General features: G+C 41.7%; 1 long non-coding RNA gene across 2 annotated transcripts in view; it reads left to right on the top strand.

Annotated features, from left to right (window-relative positions):
* Nucleotides 1–5,817, top strand: part of LOC131383654 (uncharacterized) — a 31,330-nt gene extending 25,513 nt beyond the window's left edge. For both annotated transcript variants that reach the window (XR_009213830.1, XR_009213831.1), the window contains exon 2: nt 5,427–5,817. This is a non-coding gene — a long non-coding RNA (uncharacterized LOC131383654). The remainder of the gene's footprint in view (nt 1–5,426) is intronic.
* The last annotated feature ends 9,583 nt before the right edge of the window (nt 5,818–15,400 follow it).

The raw sequence follows: 15,400 nt of genomic DNA, 5'->3' as shown, positions 1-15,400 counted from the left end.
AGTAGAGACGGGGTTTCTCCATGTTGGTCAGGCTGGTCTCAAACTCCTGACCTTAGGTGATCCACCCTCCTCAGCTTCCCAAAGTGCTGGAATTACAGGCGTGAGCCACCATGCCCAGCTGCACTAGCTTTTTCTAGCTAATATCTGCTCCAATTATACACTTACAGGCCTGAGAAATAACCACTTCATAGGTCTGTTGATCCTTTGGACCCACTGTGAGATAAATTTGGGCCCAAATTCCATGCATCTCTTGATATCTATAAGCCTCCACTGTAACTGGAGGACCATGATGGTGTTTTAGGACACCTTGGATTACAGGCAGCTCAAGAACTATATGTAGCCTTCATTGAGAAGTCTGGATAATCCACTTTCCCAAGTGTGGTTACCCAGGCATATGGCTGCAGATCTCTGATAGAAAGGACAGAAGGGAGCATCAGGAGTCTATAGTTGCAGGGGCATTTTCCTTCCTCAAAGGGAGTCAGCTTCCCCTTCAAACAATGGGGTGTTCTGACTTAGATCTAAAAACAGTGTGAGGAACTCTGTGGTATAGTTTGGATGTTTGTCCTCTGCAAATCTCATATTGAAATTTGATCCCCAGTGTTGGAGGTGGGATCTGCTGGGAGGTGTTTGGAGCATGGGGTGGATCTCTCATAAATAGATTAGTGCCCCACCTTGAGGGAGGGAGGGAGTTCTTACTCTACTCGTTTTGGAGACAGCTGGTTGTTAAAAGAAGTCCCTGGCCCTCCTGCCTCCTTTCTCATTGTGTGATCTCTGCACACAATGGCTCCCTTTCACCTTTCACCATGAGTGGAAGAAGCCTGAGGCCCTTACCAAAAGCAGGACTCAATAGTATAAGGCTATAATTTCTCTCCAAACTGATTTTTATATCTCTCAGTTGGATATATATAAATTTTATGTATAGTGCATAACATAATATGTATGTTATATATGTTTGAAAAGAATTCATATATATTCATATGTAGACAATATATAGAATTCATATATATATTCAGTCTCATTCAAAGTCCTTATTTCTTTTTTTGAACTTGACAAGATGATTCTAAAATTAATATAGAAATGTAAAAATGCAGGAATAGCAAAGACTCATGACAGCATTATTCATAACAGCTAAAAACTGGAAATCTCATATCCTTTAATTTTAGAATATAAACTTAAATATAAATTTAAATTCAATTTAAAATAATATGTTATTTTTATGCAGCAGAGAAAGAGAACAATGTTGAGTTACACACAGCAACATGGATAAATCTCACAAATACAATGTTTAGTGGAAGAAGCCAGGCACAAAAACCACATAATTATTATTCCACTTATAGAAAGTTTTAAAAATATGCAAAATTAATACTTAGCTGGTAAAAGTTAATAAAGACAATATAGTGATTATCATAAAGGGTGATTATCTGAGCAGGAGAGAGGAAGTAGCAATTCAGAAGAGCCATGAGAGTGGCTAAAACATTGGCAATGTTTTATTTTTTTGAGATGGAGTCTCACTTTGTTGCCCAAGCTGGAGTGCAGTGGTGCGATCTTGGCTCACTGCAACCTCTGTCACCAGGGTTCAATCAGTTCTCCTGCCTCAGCCTCCCGCCACCACTCCCGGCTAATTTTTGTATTTTTAGTAGAGACAGGGTTTCACCATGTTGGCCAGGCTCATCTTGAACTCTTGACCTCAAGTGATCCTCCCACCTCAGCCTCCCAAAGTGCTGGGATTACAGGCATGAGCCACCAAGCCCAGCCCAATGTTTTATTTTTTGATGTAGTAGTGGTTACATGACTGCTTGTTTTGTGAAAAATTATTGAGCTGGACATTTTTGTGTATTTTTCTATATGTCTGTCATGTTTTACAATATAAAAAGGTAAAAAAAACTGTTGTTTTGTAGCCTGTGTCTAATAATTCCAATTTTTGTTGGTCTGTTTCTTTTGCATCTTCTTTTAGCTGCTTCTCACTAATGTTTCCCTGACTCTTTTTGTGTTATAGTTGTGTTTGCAAAATAATTTGAGACCTGTGGTGAAGGTGGTGAAGGTACCTTCTCTGGAGAGGATCTGCATTTGCAGCTTCCAAATATATGGGAGCACTGATTGAGGACTTTTGTAAACCAAATTCAAAACTTTAAGTTCTCTAGAAGATCCAGGTGTTTTGAATTCATGTGGAAATTCCATGCAAAAGTAGGTCCACCCTCGTTCTCTGGGTCACCCTTCCTTTGGGAACCCAGTTTACGGTGGGAGTGTCTTTTTGGATACCATTTTAGAAGATGGAGGAACAGGGACTTCTGCAGAATATTTAGCCACATGCTTTATATGCTTATATGAGATCACCATAAGTTTTGAACACTCATAGAAATTATCAAAGTTCTACCTTTTTTTGAACTCCTGGGCTCAGGTGATTATTCTGCCTCAGACAACAGAGTAGGTGGGACTACAGGCATGTGCCACCACACTTGGCTAATTTTTTTTTTTAATTAGTTAATTTTTTTTTTTTTTGAGACGGAGTCTTGCTCTGTCGGTTGCCCAGGCTGGAGTGCAGTAGCGTGATCTCGGCTCACTGCAACCTCTGCCTCCTGGGTTCAAGTGATTCTCCTGCCTCAGCCTCCCGAATAGCTGGGACTACAGGCGCCCGCCACCACGCCTGGCTAATTTTTGTACTTTTAGTAGAGACGGGGTTTCACTGTGTTAGCCAGGATAGTCTCGATCTCCTGAACTCGTGATCCGCCCACCTTGGCCTCTCAAAGTGCTGGGATTACAGGCGTGAGCCACCGCGCCCGGCCACACACTCAGCTAATTTCTAAATTTTTTTGTAGAGACAAGGTCTCACTATGCTGCCCAGGTTGGTCTCTAACTCCCGGCCTCAAGGAATCCACCCACCTCAGTCTCCCAAAGTGTGGGATTACAAGTGTGAGCCATGACACCTGGCCCCACAGTTCTACTTTTTTTTTTTTTTTTTTTTTTTTTTGAGACGGAGTCTCGCTCTGTCACCCAGGCTGGAGTGCAGTGGCGCGATCTCGGCTCACTGCAAGCTCCGCCTCCCGGGTTCACGCCATTCTCCTGCCTCAGCCTCTCCGAGTAGCTGGGACTACAGGCGCCCGCCACCACGCCCGGCTAATTTTTTTGTATTTTTTTAGTAGAGACGGGGTTTCACCGTGGTCTCGATCTCCTGACCTCGTGATCCACCTGCCTCGGCCTCCCAAAGTGCTGGGATTACAAGCGTGAGCCACCGCGCCCGGCCACAGTTCTACTTTTTATCTGACCTGTTTCTTTATTAAAAATCTGTCTATTTTGTTTTGAGGTTGAGAAACTTTTTTTTTTCACAGACTTGTCCCAAGAATTATTGGAGTATTGTCCAATAGAAGGCCTCTACCATGTCTAAATGAAGAGATAAGGACTGTTTCCTTTGTCAATTATTATTTCTGTGACTTAAGATTGATTCTACTCCAGGAATTATAAGACAGACTTCTCACACTGATTTTCTTGAAATCAAACTCCAAAGCAAGAGGCTCTTTGAAATCTCTTTTGGGGACTTCCATTGAACAGCTGCCTGTTTTTCCATCTCTGGGTTAGAATTATGCCACTCAGCCTTTTGCTAAGGGGTAAAATAAACTCCTCTTAGAAAAGAAGAGGAAGAAAATAAATGGATAGAATGTCTGGACTTAAGAATAAATATTCTATCAACTTGTTTGTAGTGAAGTCTAGATAATTTCTGTGTAAAGCCTTTGAGGAAACAGTCTCAGATATGTGTATTGGTTTAGGCAGAAATTCTGAATTTCTATTTAAGGAGGCACCAGCAAGCCAGCAAGAGCACCTAGTTCTTAAGTATAAAGACTCAGTAAAGGGAAAGCACTGACCAAGTGAGCCCAAATTCACTCAGGGTGAACCCAGGCTGGAAAATATAAATAATTCTTGTTTGAATTAAAGTATGGAAGCTAGGCAATGCCCTGATTATTAGGGTATTTAATGTGCATATAAGGACTATAGACTCTTAATGAAAACGAATTCATTACCCATAATTTACACCTTAGATGTATCCTTGAGGCAGTAAATTCTCCAATCCTAATGAAATTCTTATCAGTCTGAAGAAATAAGAACATGCTTGTAGAAATGTTGATTGATGAGTCTTAGGGACTTACAAAGTAATCTAAGATACTACAGGTCAAGATTCTTAAAGGAAAAAAGTGGCCAAATCTGTCTCCAAAGAACTTTTTTTTTATGTAATCATACTCCTCTGGAAAGAAATTAGGAGTCTGATCAATACATAGCAGAAGAAATAGAAATGAAAATTCAGACAATTAAAAAATTTGTTTGTTATTTATGTTGGGCCTTTGTTTGCCATTTTAAACTACAACATATTATAATATGTATAAATTTGTATTTAAAGGCAAAGATTTCAGGGAATAACAGATTCTGGTAAGGATGTGGAGAAAGGGGAAAATTCATACATTACTGGTTGGAATGTAAATTAGCACAGCCACTCTGGAAAACAGTATGGAGGTTCCTCAAAAAACTAAAAATAGAACTACCATATTATCCAGCAATTTCACTACTGGGTATATATCCAAAAGAAAGAAAATAAATATAAAGAAGAGATACCTGCACTCCATGTTTACTGCAGCACTATTCACAATAGCCAAAATACAGAATCAACCTAAGTATCCATCAATGGATAAATGGATAAGGAAAATGTGGTGTATATATACACAATAGAATACTATTCAGCCATAAAAAAGAACAAAATTCTCTCATTTGCAGCAACATGGATGGAACTGGAGGTCATTATATTAAGTGAAGTAAGTCAAGCACAGAAAGATAAACATTTCATGTTCTCACTTATATGTGGGAGCTAAAAAAAAATGGATATTATGAAGATAGAGATTGGTGATTACCAGAGGCTGGAAAGGGGAGAGGGGAGGAGGATGAAGAGAAATTGATTAATGGGTACAAATAAATAGTTAGATGAAATAAGACCTGGTGTTCAATAGATCAGTAGGGTGAGTGTAGTTAACATTAATTGACTGTAAATTTCAAAATATCTAGAAGAGAATAATTTGAATGTTCCTAGTGTAAAGAAAAGATAAATATTTAAGGTGATGGATATCCCAATTACCTTGATTTGAGCATGTAAGTGTATCAAATTATCACATGTACCCCTAAAATATGTACATCTAATATGTATCAATTTTAAAAAGTAAAAAAAATGAAAACAAAGATTTGACTCTAAAAGATATAATGTATGGGTTCTGTAATTTATGTAGATTGATTACTAATTAAAGGAAGTTTAAAATGGAGGCTTAACTAAAGCCTCGAACAATGTATGTTTGGAAAAGATACACTCCAAGTAGCCAATTAAATGCTTAATTTTAAAAGAAATTTTGGTGTTGATAAAAGATATGAAGTAACTTTTAAAAAATTATATTTAGGTTGGGCACAATGGCTCACGTCTGTAATCCCAGCACTTTGGGAGGCTGAGGCAGGCGGATCACCTGAGGTCGAGAGTTCAAGATCAGCCAGACCAACATGGAGAAACCCCGTCTCTACTAAAAATACAAAATTAGCCAGGCATGGTGGCACATGCCTGTAATCCCAGCTACTCGGGAGGTTGGAGAATCGCTTGAACCCAGGAGGTGGAGGTTGGGGTGAGCAGAGATCGTGCCATTGCACTCAAGCCTGGGCAACAAGAGCGAAATTCTGTCTCAAAAAAAAAAAATTATATTTGGAAGAATGACTACATATGAATGTTTTTGCCTGATAAACTAAATATATTCATTTAAAGACAAATCTCTAAGCATTAAAGCTAAGATACTATTGCAAGTTAAACTGTGTTTTAACTAACAAATTTGTTTTGCAGTAATTTCATGGAGGTGGTGCTGGCAGAAGCACTGAGGGCAGGAAGGCATATCCATATCTAGAAAACGTGTCTATGCCAGTAAGGTCAAATCTCTGTCTTGTCCATAAGTTCAGTGGCTGGCTATCTCATGAGGGTCTAGACTTTGGCATTTTTCTTTGATGATAACAGATTGGCATGCAGCAGTGGTGATAACCACATCAGCCTTGATAAAGAGATGATCATTTTGTTGAACCTATGCATAATGCCATGGCCACTTTGCTGATGGCCCATTGAACAAATACTGTTGTGGCTTAGGAAAGGGTTATCTGATATTTTATGGATTAAATGAGTTAATTTTTTTCAAGTACTAAGAACTATGCCTGGCACATAGTAAGCACTATGTAAGTGTTTTGCTAAATAAAAATCCATGTAGTGAACCTTCTTTTCTACCTCAGTATTAAAATCTACAACTGCAATGTGGAACATTTAGTAGGCATTCATATGAGGCACATATATCCACATACTCTGTGTTCCTTTTGATAGAGTTCCATAAACATATCCTGTATCCAGGCTTTCTTATAACCAATAGTCTAATCTTACTCCTTTTAATTCCATGACCAGCAGGCCAAAGCATTAGCCACTGCTCATGAATACATGATGTCATGGGTTGAACTGTGTCTTCCCCAAAGAAGAAATCCTGGAATCCTAACCTCCAGTACCTCAGAATATGATATTATTTGGGAGTAGGATCTTAACAAAAGTAATCAAGTTAAGATTATTATTGAGATAATTAGGGTGGGCCCTAATTCATTAAAACTGGTGTCCTTATAAAAAGGGACAATTTGGACACAGAGACAGATATGTATACAGGAAAGATCATATAAAGAGACAAGAGGCTGGGCACAGTGGCTCACACCTGTAATCCCAGCACTTTGGGAAGTCGAGGCAGGTGGATCCCTTGAGCTCAGGAGTTCTAGACCAGCCAGGGAAACATGGTAAAACTTCAAAAAAAAAAAAATTAGCCTGGCATGGTGGTGCGCACCTGTAGTCCCAGCTATTCAGGAGGCTGAGGTGGGAGGATCGCTTGATCTCAACAGGTCAAGGCTGTAGTGAGCCAAGATTGTGCCACTACATTCCAGCTTGGGTGACAGAATGAGACCCTGTCTCTAAATAAATAAATAAATATAAAGAAACATAGGGAGAAGACAGCTGTCTGCAAGCCAAGTTGAGAGGCCTAACACATTCTTCCTCACAGCCCTCAGAAGGAACCAACCATGCTGACACCTTGAGTTTGGGTTTATAATCTCTGGAACAGTGAGACAATACATTTCTGTTTAAGTTACTCCTTTTGTGGTACTTTGTTAAGGCAACCCTAGCAAACTGATACAAATGCAAACCCACACTTCTTGCCAACTGTCCTTCTAGTAAAGTTGAACAGATATATTTCAGGAAAAATGAACAGATATATTTCCTTTCAGGAGGAACTTTTCCCTCTTCCCGAGCCTGTCTTGTGGGATGTTATACTCTAGAAGTCTCTTTCTGGCTTGTGCCAGATTTTTGCATGACAGTATTTCTAAATCGGGCTCAAATTTTCTTTCTGTAGTATCTAACCACAAAAAACTCCTAATGAGGCCATAGATGTAGGTTGAAAGAGACCTGTCTTTATACTAGTAATGCAGCAGCAGTAGGTGCTTTGCTAGTATAAACTACCTACTCATGAAATATACTTGTGCATTCCAGACCTGCTCATATATGATCTAGCGTTACCACTTCCACTTGAATATAGAGTGCTGCCTGGCGTGGTAGCACACACCTATAATCCCAGTTACTTGGAATGCTGAGATGGGAGAATGGCTTGAGTTCTAGGAGTTCAAGACCAGCCTGGGCAACATAGCAAGACCCCATCTCAAAAAAGAAAAAAGATAGAGTGCTGCTACTTATGCCCAGGTTTTGATAAATTAGGTAGCATCCAGTACACTACAGGCAGCTTGGATCAGATATTCACTTAGTGTCCCATAGTCAGATGTTCAATCTCTGCCACGGTTCAATAGTAAGTCAGGAACATTGTTACAGGGTTGAGATCTCTGGAAAGCAGACTCTGAGATGGAATTAGTGTGTAAGGTGGTTTCTAGGGAGTTCCGTTGGGATTTAGCATCTGTAGGATGGAGGTGACAGAGGCAGGATTCAACAGAAAGAGCAGTGGGAGCTCTGGAGCTAAAATGGCCCATTAGAGTTGTGCTGCATTCAGCTAAAAAGGCCAGGTTATTTTGTGTGTGTTTTTTTTTGGCGGGGGGGGAGTGTGAGGAAGAGGGGCTTGCTTTGTTGCCCAGGCTGGAGTCCAGTAGCTTGATCACGGCTCACTGCAGCCTAAATCTCCTGGGCTCAAGTGATCCTCCCACCTCAGCCTCCTGAGTAGCTAGGACCACAGGCTCACACCACCATGCTCAGCCTATTTTTAAAAAGATGTTTTGTAGAAACAGGGTCTTGCTATGTTGCCCAGGCTGGTATGAACTCCTGGGCTCAAGTGATCCTCCCACCTCGTGCTCCCAAAGTGCTGGGATTACAGGTGTGTGCCATCACGCCTAGCCAAGGCCAGGTCTTTATAGTCCCATCTCTATTAGCTGTTGGATGTGGCCCACCCTGGGAAAAGTGTGATCTGATATGATCCCACAAAGAATTGACAGCTGAGGGGTGCCTACTGACAGCATTCCTGGCACTCCCAGCAGCACTCTTGAAAACAGGTCTTTCGTGGAAGAGGAATCTGAGTGATACATCTCCATGTTCTTACAGTCCACTCCCTATGCTGTTCAGATCCTTTTCATATCTTCATATATGTTCAGAGAGTAGCTCCTTCTGATTCTGGTGGGCCTCTCCTCTTGGAGGAAACTTAGAAGAGAAAATTTAATGGGATGAACTGCAGTTCCCACCACTGAAGCTGGTCTCAGGTTACAACTGATTATCATAATCTCTCTTCTCTACTATCCATTTGAAGTTTTCCCTCATCCTCCACTAGCTGATCTGCTGGTCAGAGTGGCTTATTTGGTGGTGTAATCCACACCTTCATCCCTGAGAGACCTGAGCCCTGGTCACCATTCCCTTCTTGATCTGGGATTGTTGCATTTATTCATTTACCAAATAATTGGGCGGGGGTGTACCAGGAGGCACCCAGTGGGTCACCTATGTGCCAAACATATTTTTCCTAGCTCCTACTGTGTAACAGCAGCCCTATTTCTATCTGACGATCAGTGTCAGGTACCCCTGCTGCGATGGTGACTTCTTTTCTTGCCTGCTGAACCCTGAGCACATGGAACTCAAAGAATTGAGGTCACCGATTTGGCTTAAAATATATTGAGATTCTTGCTGTGCCCCCTGGTAGAAATGTTTCCCTTCAGGGACTGGGACTTCTAACCCTGCAGAGCAGAGTTGCAGAAATGGGAATCACAAATTCCCTAATTAGGTCATTGGGAACAATGGTAACTGGGTCACTCGCTGATCTCTATTGCTGGCAGGTTGACGATTTGGCTGTGCAAGTTTATTAAGTAAATTTTTAAGGCTTCATCTTGTTCTGATGCCCAATATCCTCACAAACAGGCAGTGAACACCCTGCCCAGGTGACTAGGTACAAAAGTATAACAAGGTTGGTCCCTGCCGCAAGTTCCCCTTCTTACCCTCCCCTGACTACTGTGATATAACTCCAGTCAAACACACCAATGAAATCCCCTCACACCTTTTTCCTGTGCACTCCACTCTGACTGCCAATAAAGGCATTTGCCCAGGGATCACTCTCTTGGTTCCCCACCTGCTTGTTGAATGTGTTCCCTTGGCTTTCCTGTGCACCCCCCGCATGGCGTGCTGCATTTCCCTCTCTAGTACATCTGTGTGTATGATAAATATGTTAATTTTATGCACCTCTCCCACTATAATTTCCACAGTCACATTGGAGTGGTTCTTAAATACCCCACGATAGGGACTTACACCCCCTCTTACAACACAGGAAGCAGCTAGATCAGAATTGGTAAGTGAGGCACATGCATAGCCTTTGCCTCACTTACACATAGCATCTTTGCCTCTGCGGCCTCTGTTCAAGTGCTCCTCACTGCAGCAGTGGTCTGACTGATGAGAGAGGCTGTCTTATGTCAATGGGATGTCATCTTGTTTACTTCATTGTTTAGTGTCTCTTCCATGGTAGGATGCCCACTGATGACCATTGACTTGTCACACAATGTCATCACACTTTTGTATTCACTCCCCTATGCCCATCAACATGATTCTAACCCAGAACTCTTTATACCCAGTCTTCTAAGCTTTCAGGACTCTTACCAGGCAACCAGATCATTTGCCACTAAACATAAATGTACTTACATTCCAGCCTTAGATTGCTTTTCTATCTACACAAAGTGGATGACCAAGTGCACCACTGGAAGCTCTGCCCAGCTTTAAGGAGGATTTTCCCTTATCAACAAATTTCCAGGCAACCCCTAAGTGAGGCAATAGTGCAGCTGACACTAATGTGCAGTTTGCACCCACATACCAAACTGACCTATTCATGAACTTCCCTGTCAGTCAGTTGTAAGGGTTCCTCCTTATGGCCACAGGTGGGAGCTGAGGGAGGAGTTCCTGTGCCACAGGGGTGGATGAGGTGGGTGTCCATGCTACCTACTCAATACAGCTTTCTTATGCTGTTTCTTCTTATATTCAATCCCATAGTTACGATTTCCATCTTTACATTAGATTGTTGCTGGATCCATTCAACCTTATGACTTCACAGGTCTGACAGAACCCCAATCATAATAGATAGTTCCATTTACATAGTAACTTCGTGTCCTCTGATCAGGTATTTAGTCTCTACTAAGCCAAATAGCATACCAGTTTTTCTGTTTGTGTGTTAGGCCTTTCTTACATTGCTATAAAGAAATATCTGAGACCGGGTAATTTATAAAGAAAAGAGGATTAATTGACTCATGGTTCTGCAGGCTATACAGGAAGCATGGTGCTGGGATCTGCTCACTTCTGAGGAGGCCTCAGGAAGCTTTTACTCATGGCAGAAGGTGAAGTGGGAGGAAGCACACCACATGGCCAGAGTGTGAGCAAGAGAAAGAGAGTAGGGGAGGTGCCACACACTTTTAAACAACCAGATCTCACAAGAACTCACTCATTATCACAAGGAAAGCATCAAGCCAAAAGGGATCTGCCTCCACGATCCAAACACCTCCCACCAGGCCCCATCTCCAATCCTGGGGATTACATTTCAACATGAGATTTGGGCTGGACAAATATGCAAACCTTATCGGTTTGTTTTTAAGGTAATTCTCTCTTGCCTGTGATATGGCCTTGCTCTAGTACATCAGGACCTGAATTGTAGGTCTTCTTCTGTGACTTGCCGTAAATCCCATATAGCATTTTTTCTCACTACTTGTAGCTTTAATGCAATCTTCCTGGTCCTCGAAGGGTAAGGACACTTGGATTGCAACCTGGACCTGCTGCAGCGCCCCTTCCTTCATGGGATACACCCAAAGCAGGCAGCCTTTTGTATCATTTAGTCTACAGACAGAGGCAGTATTCCCAGGTGTGGCACAATTCTACCACGTGTTGTTTCTATTTTTTGTGGCTGAAGTGCAAAATGCAATAATTTATCTTTTACCTTGGATGGGATACTCTTGGCCACTAGATCGCTAAAAATGTTACTGATTTGAAATGCACCTGAAAATTCATAGGACGTGTCTCCCAACCTGTAAAGTTCATGTGTCATATCAAGACCTCCACTATACTAACCATTTTTGCTTACCCAGCCAAATTGGCATGATGTCATTGATAGATCAATGTGAAAATCTTTAGAATACTCAAATAATCCAGATCTCTTTGGACTGCACTTGATAGAGGGCAGAAGAGATAACATAGGCCTGGAGCAAGATTGTAATTGTGTACTATTGTCCATTTCATGTGAATGTGAATTGATTTTGATCCTCTTATAGGAAAAGAAGTCATTTGCCAAATCAATGGCTACATACCACATAGCAAGCAAAGATACATCTGATATGAAGGTTGCTATGAGAGATACTACGTAGTTAAGTTTGTGGTAGTTTATTGTCATCCTACAGGATTTATCTGGTTTTTGGAGGAACCAGACCAATGAATTAAGTGATGACACAATGGAGACTATATCCATTAGATACCTAAAGATGGCACTAATTTTTGCCATGCCTCAGGATATAATATCAGTTTTGATATACTATCTTTCCAGGATTGGGAGAATTCCCTGTTATGACAGTTATTACAATACAGCAAGGACCTATGCGAGGTTGTGTCTTAAGAATGTTTACCCCAATTATATATTTGGAGATGAGGGAAATGACTACTGTGTGGGTCTGTAGACCCAGTAGGTCCACTATGAACTGCACTTTGATGAGGAATTCATTTATTACCTTATGTGTAGATGGCTCCATTCTAAATGGGCCCATCACCCTTTGGATCTCTTATTGTCAGTTTGGCTCTGTGTCTAACAGTCCTTGAGGTGTTTGGATATACTACTTTTCCCTGTGAACAGTTTTCTTTTTTTTTTTTTTTGTATTTTTAGTAGAGATGGAGTTTCACTGCGTTAACCAGGATGGTCTTAATCTCCTGACCTTGTGATCCACCCACCCCGGCCTCCCAAAGGGCTGGGATTACAGGCGTGAGCCACCGCACCTGGCCTGTGAACAGTTTTACAAGTAAATAGCTGTAGGTACATTTGGGGGAGGACAGGGGAAATCATTACAGTGTACCCTTGCCATATGTTGTAGAGTCCTTTGTCCTAGGAGCCCGGTCTCCTCTTCAGTCAAAGGGTTCTGTTCTGAAACTGGCTGAGATCAAGAAATTGGGCAAGGGATTGTGGCTTTTATTGGAACAGCTGCCCTTAACCAATGAATCATTCATCGTTTATCCCTTCTGACAGTTTAAGTTGAATAATAGCTTTATAAGCTGTCCATCTATCATGCCTGTAAGGGAAGCCATGTTCTACTATCTCCCCAGCTCTCTGTGGATCAAGAACCCTTGGCTACCACCTCACATTTGCCACTCAGTTGCATCACACTAAATTTTGATGGTTAAATGCTGCTACCTGACCTTTATATTTTTTCATACTACTGTCATTCCCATGGCTATCACTAAGCCTGGTTCTATAATGGTGTCTCCTATTGTCAGTCATGATCTGCAGAGAGTAGCCATCACTGAATTTCTTTCTTTCTTTCTTTCTTTTTTTGAGACGGTGTTCGCTCTGTTGCCCAGGCTGGAGCGCAGTGGCGCAATCTCGGCTCACTGCAAGCTCCGCCTCCTGGGTTCACGCCATTCCCCTGCCTCCCGAGTAGCTGGGACTACAGGCACCCGCTACCATGCCCAGCTAATTTTTTGTATTTTTAGTAGAGACGGGGTTTCACCATGTTAGCCAGGATGGTCTCGATCTCCTGACCTCGTGATCTGCCCACCTCGGCCTTCCAAAGTGCTGGAATTACAGGCGTGAGCCACCACGCCTGGCCCCACTGAATTTCTTAATGATGTTTGTGCCGTTCTCCTTGGTACCTTACTTATTGCTTTGGTGAATGGTGTAACCTCTAGGACTTCTCATGGGTCATAATTATCTAGTGGATTTTCTGGCCTTACATAGTTGTGATGGCTAATTTTATGTGTTAACTTGCCTGGGCTAAGGGATTTCCAGATAGCTGGTAAAACATTATTTCTGGGTGTGTTTGAGGGCATTTGTAGAAGAGATCAGCATTTGAATCAGTAGACTGAGTAAACAAGATCCATCTTCACCAATGTGGGCAGGCATCATCCAATTTCTTGAAGCCCTGCATAAGACAAACAGGCTAAGGGGGAGCGAATTCTCTCCTTCTCTTTTTGAGCTGGGACATCCATCTTCTCCCAACTTCAGACAATGGGGCTACTAGTTCTTGGGCCTTGGTACTCTGGGAGTTATGTCATTGACTTCCCTGGCCCTGAAGTTTGCAGTCAGCAGGTAGTGAGACTTCTCAGTCTCCATAGTTGTATGAGTTGATTTTCATAATAAATCGCACACCCCCCACACACATACACACATTTCCCCCTATCGTAGGTTCTGTTTCTCTAAGACCCCAAACTGATTCAATAGTATATCCACTTAAGAATGCAAATTTTCCTAGGCTTTCTAATCTCTTCCTCTACTGTCTGCCATGAGAATTCTGGTTATTTTGATTTAACTTAGCGTGTGCCATCACTTTTTGATGCTTCTAGAAGTCATACTAATAGTGTTTATTCCATATAAATGCTTGTCAGAGTGCTAATTCCTATGTCTCCCAAATCAGTAAACTCTTATCTAATCTTATGCTCCAACTGCCTTAATTGAGCAACCTCAGAATCCAGTACCAGGAGTATTCCCCTGGCTCCTGCTGCTATATGCTATCTAGGACTTGTAGCTCTTTTAGGGTAGAGCTCTTTTACTCCCTCATTAGGCTTAGCATGTCTCCAGGGTTATGCTGTGAGCTAACTCTACTCGAGTTTAGTGGCCAAAAGGGGAGGTAGAGGCAGATTTTGAGGCTAATATATATTGTCTTATAGGGAAGAAGCCTCTGCATATCTTTAAGGAAAGGGCTATCTTTTAATAAGGAGAAGTGGACCACTTCTGCAGGCTCACAGGGTCAAGGAAAATCTTGAAATTAAAGATGCAGGGGATATTGATCCCTATATTCTCATCTTATGACTCAGGATACCATCTTTTGCCAAATGGAGCCCTCAATCTGGCACAGTAGACTTGTCTTGGCTGGGAGTTAACCTTATCAGGAACTTAGCTAATCTGACAGTTATATATCCTGGCCTTGTCCTCGCTTTCTCTGCCCTTCTTCTGTAGGAAATATAAGCCTTTTTTTACTCCACCTAGGAATCATTCTGGCTTTTACATCTGGCTTTCAATTTCTGTTAATTACTCTCAAGTCAACTGAATTTGGCCATAGACACACATTCCCATTGTCCATATGTCTGCTTTTTGCTGACTGTTTCTCAAATGACCTGTAGATTGAAACAGTTAATGCATTCTCTTCCACTAGCGGAATTCACTATCCCAGTTCACCACCAGTGAAAATTTTAACAACTGGACTGCCACCTTGTGGCAGGAGCTGTGTTCCACCTACTACTAGTTATAGGGCCCTTATTTGCCAGTTGAGAAATGATTCAGCTTGAAACCCCCATCTTATTGCCTGCTTTCTAAGACAACTCCCATTACCAATAGTTACATAATTCCCTGGGAAGCAGGCTATGAGATGGAGTTTATTGAAAAAGATATTTATTAGGGTGTACCCTTGGGATTACCACCAGTTGAAGAAAAGGGGAAGGAAGTAATCAGAGGGAAAAGTCCAACTATGATGCAGTTCCTACTATAGCCTTGCTAACCCCACCAGGAGCTCAGAAGCCAAAATGAACCTTTAGAGTTGTTCCACATTGAGCCAACATAGCTGGAACTTCATACCCTTGTCTTGATCTGCCATTAAATGTAGGATGCCCCAGGAAGGGCATTACCTTAAATGAGGCAGATGTGTGTAGCTGAGGACATCCCTGAGGATT

Source organism: Hylobates moloch, unplaced genomic scaffold (genome assembly GCF_009828535.3).
Source record: "Hylobates moloch isolate HMO894 unplaced genomic scaffold, HMol_V3 SCAFFOLD_6, whole genome shotgun sequence".
Classification (NCBI taxonomy): domain Eukaryota; kingdom Metazoa; phylum Chordata; class Mammalia; order Primates; family Hylobatidae; genus Hylobates; species Hylobates moloch.
This window is presented reverse-complemented; position numbering and strand designations above follow the sequence as displayed.